Here is a 6,000-nt window from a genome sequence, read left to right as displayed (position 1 = left end):
CACTGAAAGTTGTTCAGACTAGAGGGCAGGGACCCTGTATGTGGGAAAAGAAAACCAAAAACCCAAAGCGAAACCAACCAGTGCGAGGGTAGAGTCAGTCGACGACCTTCGAGGTTCCTGCTGACCCTGTGATGTGTAAGTTCTGGCCAAGCGGGTGCACATTTCTCAGCAGTCTTGCCTCAGGGATGAATGAGGTGCATGGTACCTCTCCCGATCGCTTTCTTATACTACTTTATTCAAAGCAACTGGCTCGCGTCGCGGTCTGCAGACCAGGTGAGTTGCAGGCTCTAAATCGCTGTAACTTCGTTCAGGGGTGGGGGGTTGGGGGAGCCCGGCAAAGCCTTGCAATCCTCAGGAGCAACCGCACCGTGGGATAAACTTTGGCTCGGGCTCTGCCGCACGAGAGGGGCGGGGTTACTTGAATTGATTCTCAGGAGAAGGCGATTGGCCCCCGGGGAATCCAAGGGGCGGGACTAGTCTATTGTTGCCATTGGTCCTGAGGGCAAGTTGAGGGATGGCAGCGAGGGGGGCGGAGTCCACGAGGGAAGGCAATTGGCTAGGGTAAAGCCCACCAAGGGTAGCTGGCCGGCACGCGGGCAAGCCTGAAGCCGGGAGTCCGCAGCCAGTAGCCGGGAGGCGGCTGCACGAGCTCGCTGGGGCTTCGGCGGGGCGAGGGGCGCACGGGGCGTTGGCACCGGGACGCGCGGTTGCGTCGCCGACTTGGATGCAGCGGGGACGGTTCTGCTCCCCGTGCGCTCGACGCGAGCCACTCAACAGCTGGCCTCGCGGGCTACAATCGTAGGAAGCGACTGGGAGCTTTGCCGGTCGAGACTGCGGCGATTGGAAAGACGCGGTGGCAGTAGCGGCAACCGGGGTACGCCAGCAGAGACCCGGGTGGAGACGCAGCAGCACCCCGGGATCCCGGTAAATGCCCTCCGCTCTGCTTGCAGAGCGGCAGCCACGTCCCGCTGCGTATCGGCGGGCCGGCCGGCCTGGCCTACGGGAGCTGGGTGCCTGTAGACAGGGCCACGCGGGACCCACGGCGAGGATTGGGGAGGGGATGCTCAGGAGGCCTGGGTCGCTCCGCCTGCCCCTGCAGAGTCAGGGTTCCCAGAGATGCGCCGGGGCTCTTCCCCTGGTCCTCTCCTTTCACCCTAGACCTTGCCGCACCTCCCCCGGCCCTGGCGCCGCACTAGGGTCGGCTGTGGCACCCACGCCAGAGCTCGCTTCAGCCGCCGAGGTCACTCGAGGCATTCCCCTGGGGTACGCTGACAGTGGCGTCTCGCTAGTGGGAACTAAAGGTGCCCTCTCCGGTACCATCCACAGGCCAAAGGCCGGATGCTCAGCTTCACCCCCGGCTCCGGTGCACTCTTCCAATTAACCAGCAGCCGGGCGCCGCCGCCCCCGCCCCCCTGTGACCCGGTCCTGGGCTTCAGGGATTTGTCAAGAGTCTCGCTTCAGGTTTCCAGCGCGGGTGGAATAAAACTGTCCCCAACCTGACTGGTACGACAGGGCCCACCCATGGCACGGGGTTCTGAATTTGGGTTGCGGGTAGCGGGGCCAGGGAAGAGCAGTTTGGAGAGGCCCAGGCGGTAGGAGAAACCGCTGTCCCCGAACGCGAAGTCAGGTAGTCTTGGTGCGTGGGACTCACCTCTTCTTTACACGTGGTCTCCTGCACTTGGCGATTTTATTTAAAGCCAACCGTTACTGGAGAACTTTTGAATGTTGCTAACTCCGAGGAGTGAGTTTTATTGGAACACTGGTTTCCAGCATGAGGACTGGTCACCCTTTTGACGTTTCCATTTTTTCTGCGTCTTGTCTAAGGTCTCAAAGATCAGGCCCATTTTGCTGTGTTCTCTCCTGCCTGCCTCGATCTAACTTTGGAACGTCATTCTGTTGAGAGAGCAAGCTTACTCACGGACAGGGCTCAGTCTTCATGCTGAGAAAACTACTCTTTGGGATAGTATAGTTGGGGTCTCTCCAGTTCTGTTTTTTGTTTGTTTGCTTGCTTTTTAAAGAATGTGACATTCCAGTAGTCACATTTTTCTATGCCCCGTTTCTCTGTTTGGGTGGGAGGAGTCACTCAAAGCATTGAGTAGCTTGAAGTGTGGAATAACCTGCGTGAAGTTATTTTTACCTTGACTTTTGCTAAGCACAGAGAAAAGTAGCAAGTGGAATAGGCCTGCTGGCATGGGTGTCAGGGGATCCCAGCTATGGTGTAGATCAGAGCACAACTGCAGGTGGAATAACAGAGCTGAGGTGCAGAACCAGTGAAGACCATCTTGGCTCCTGTGAGGGCATCTGGGCTTTCCATGTGTGGGAGCCCACGCTAAGTTGCTTCAGTCGGGTTCGACTCTTTGTGACCCCATGGACTGTAGCCTGCCAGGTTCCTCTGTCCATGGGATTCTCCAGGCAAGAATACTGGATTGCGTTGCCATGCCCTCCTTCAGGGCTTTCCGTGTAGGCCTAGCCAAAGAGCTCACCTGCAGTGTGGCCCTTTTGTCTGGGTTCCCTGCCATATACTCATGCGAAGAGCGTGGCCTTTGACTGGCTTCATGTGTCATCTTCAGCATCAGAAGGAAAAGTGAGGTGCAGAGATTTGGGAATGTGAAGCTAGCTCATAGTGGTGGCAGTTGTGGTGGTGGTGGTGGTGTGTGTCTGTGTGTGCACGCATGTGTGAGGGAGAGAAACTTGTTTCAAATGCTAAAGCAGCTCTCTGCCACCAAGCCTGGCTATGGGTTTGTCTTCCCAGCCTGCATTCCTACTTTTGCTAGAGAGAGGGGTTTTGGCTGAGGTGTTTCAGAGCCAGGGTAGTGTTACTTGTATAATTCTCTTAGTGGCCATGTTGGGCCTGTATCAGTTCTATGTTATAGCCAGCATGCTCCTGAAGCTGTAAGATGCTATGTATTAATAGCAAGCCAGAGGTTGAGGTAGACCAATGCCTGAGGCACAGTCTGAGCAGATGTGGACCGCATGGAATCCAGTGGTGCTTTGCTCAGAAGAGACACCATAAGGCTGGACCACTTAACAGCAGAAAGGCCAACCATAATAATAATATGCATTCACCTTAATTGAGCGTTTATGAGCATTAAATACTTGCATCATTTTTTGTAAACTTGACAATTCTGTAAGGTAGGCATTATTATCTTCTGAAGCTCAGAGAGGTTAGGTAAATCATCCAGCTGGTCAGTGGCAGAGGTGGGGTTTGAACCCGGGTCTGGTTGACACTAGCCCTTGAGCTTGAAAACATTTTACCATTTCATGTCACACAGGAGGTTTCAGAAACCAGGTGGGATGTGAGCAAGGCTTTGAAGGGTAGGGTTTATGTAGGGAGAGAGGACATTTAGTGAGAGGGGTTTGAAGAAACTCGAGGGAGACTGGCCTGGCTAGAATGTGGGATGGACACAGGGCATGATTAAATATGGAGCTGGTGGGGGTGGGGTTGTGCTCTGAAGAGTCTTGAAAGGAACTTGGGACTTGATGCAGTAAGAATGAGGGCCAGGTTGAGAATTTTTGAGCAAAGACAAGCAGGTCAAAGCCAGTCCTCATTCCTTGGTGTGCCCTACCTGCGTCCCCGGGCCTGTCCTTGCCTCACTCTTTTTTGAGAACCTTGCCCAGCTGTCAGTATATTTAACTCTTGTTTTAAAGCTTCCTGAAACTTTGGAGAGCACCAGGTACATGCAACCAAGCAGAAGGAGCAAGCTGGGAGTCTGGGGTCAAGTTCAGCCCTAGATGGATGTGCTTCAGCCTGTACAATATTTTTTTTTAAAGCAATTGAATTAGGGGCCAATGTTGAAAAACCAAAGAGCCCAATAAAAATCAGGATTTCCAGCTTCTCTCTTCTTTTAAAATTTAAAAATTAAAAAAAATTTTTTTAACACCAAAACATTTTGTATTGCTATGCTATACTATGCTAAGTCACTTCAGTCGTGTCCGACTCTGTGAGACCCCAGAGATGGCAGCCCACCAGGCTCCGCTGTCCCTGGGATTCTCCAGGCAAGAACACTGGCGTGGGTTGCCATTTCCTTCTCCAATGCATGAAAGTGAAAAGTGAAAGTGAAGTCGCTCAGTCGTGTCCGACCCTCAGCGACCCCATGGACTGTAGCCTTCCGTGCTCCTCCGTCCATGGGATTTTCCAGGCAAGGGTACTGGAGTGGGGTGCCGTTGCCTTCAATAGTTTCAGGTGAACAGAGAGCTTCTCTTGAAATGCCAGAGACTTGGCCGGGGCTTTGCCCACAGAAGACAGAACCGTGCAGTGCTGATTGGCTGGGGTCACATCTCCCACGTCCTGGGACACACCTGACCTGGAGGGCCCCAGACCCCTACTCGAGGACAGCAGTCCCTCATGCAGGAAGATGCTAATTTAGGATTAGCTTCTTGTCTTACTGTGTAATTAGGGAATTGTCAGACCTGCAGAAGGCCCGACTCTGAAATGTGAATATTCTTAACATGCAGGAGTGCTGTGGCCCTGTCTGGGGAAGGGTTACTGACCAGGAACTGAGCAGCATCCTGACGTGGCACCTTTCCTTTGGGCTGGGATTTCAAAGCCTGCTCTGATGGGGTCCCAAAGAGACAGTCTGGCAGGCCTTGCTTGGACCCAGGTTTTGTTCCTGAGAATCTGGGTCAAAATGATGAAAAGAGTTCAGAGGGAAGAAGAACCAACTCGGAGATGGTGACCTAAAAAGCATTGTGTTGAAAAGGTGAATCTGGAAGTCACTGAAGACACTATGTATGTTCTAGGGGGACAGGTACGAGCCATTTCTGTGCTGGTGTTTGGGGTGAGAGGTCTTCTTGGTGCAGGTCTCTACAGGCCCTGCAAGACACTTAGCAGTTCTGGCCCTCTGCTCACGCAGTGACAGCAGTACCTGTCCCTGTGCTAGTTGTTGTGACAACTACAATCAGCGGTAACTATGCCTGTCCCACCACTTTGGAAGGGCACCGTGCTAACACATTTGAAAACCACTGAGGTCTATTCCCAGGAATTCTAACATCCATTTCACGAGGAAGAGTGTTAAGAGTGTTAAAGCCATTATCACTTCTCTATGGCCCAGAGTATATCCTGTGCTTCCCCCAGTGCTCACCATTTGCTTCTTTAGATTGCAGTGGTCCTAATTTCTTTCTCTTTCTAAACACAGTTCTTTGAGGGTAACTCATCACTGTGGTCGAAGAAGGCCATGGCACCCCACTCCAGTACTCTTGCCTGGAAAATCCCATGGACGGAGGAGCCTGGTAGGCTGCAGTCCATGGGGTCGCTAAGAGTCGGACACGACTGAGCGACTTCACGTTCACTTTTCACTTTCACGCATTGGAGAAGGCAGTGGCAACCCACTCCAGTGTTCTTGCCTGGAGAGTCCCAGGGACGGGGGAGCCTGGTGGGCTGCAGTCTATGGGGTCCCACAGAGTCGGACACGACTGAAGTGACTTAGCAGCAGCAGTAGCGGCATCACTGTGGTACTTCCCTGGTGGCTCAGACGGTAAAGTGTTTGCCTGTAATGTGGGAGACCCGGGTTCAATCCCTGGGTGGGGAAGATCCCCTGGAGAAGGAAATGGCAACCCACTCCAGTACTCTTGCCTGGAAAATTCCATGGATGGAGGAGCCTGGTGGGCTATAGTCCATGGGGTCGCAAAGAGTTGGACACGACTGAGCGACTTCACTTCACTTCACTTCATCACTGTAGCTTCCAAAGTGTCTTAAACACTTTAATGGAGTTGCTGCTTATAGGTGCACTTAACTGATCTCCGCATTCACTGATTAATATTAGTAGCTCTGGGGGCCCTGAAAGAACAAGCAAGTCTGTTTTAGCATTTCACTATTCATCTCCAGGTGCTATTATTTGTATTTTCAATATGGGAGTAACACTTTTTCTTTAAAAAATTGAAGTATAGTTGGTTTATAATGTTGTGTTAGTTTCTGGTATAGAGCAAATTGATTTAGTTATACAAATATATATGTGCATTGTAATATTTTTCAGATTCTTTTCCATTATAGGTCATTAGAAG

General features: G+C 52.1%; 1 protein-coding gene across 2 annotated transcripts in view; it reads left to right on the top strand.

Annotated features, from left to right (window-relative positions):
* The first annotated feature begins 547 nt into the window (after nucleotides 1–547).
* LOC102403238 (A-kinase anchor protein 17B) overlaps nucleotides 548–6,000 on the top strand; it is a 30,057-nt gene continuing 24,604 nt past the window's right edge. Inside the window, exon 1 of one of the 2 annotated variants that reach the window (XM_044936885.2) lies at nucleotides 548–924. The gene's annotated coding sequence lies outside the window, so the exon portion shown is untranslated. The remainder of the gene's footprint in view (nucleotides 925–6,000) is intronic. The other variant, XM_044936886.2, reaches the window with a different exon arrangement.

The sequence above is a fragment of the Bubalus bubalis genome, chromosome X (assembly GCF_019923935.1).
Source record: "Bubalus bubalis isolate 160015118507 breed Murrah chromosome X, NDDB_SH_1, whole genome shotgun sequence".
NCBI classification, from domain to species: Eukaryota; Metazoa; Chordata; class Mammalia; order Artiodactyla; family Bovidae; genus Bubalus; species Bubalus bubalis.
The sequence above is the reverse complement of the archived record's forward strand: the minus strand, read 5'-3'. Positions and strand labels throughout refer to the sequence as shown.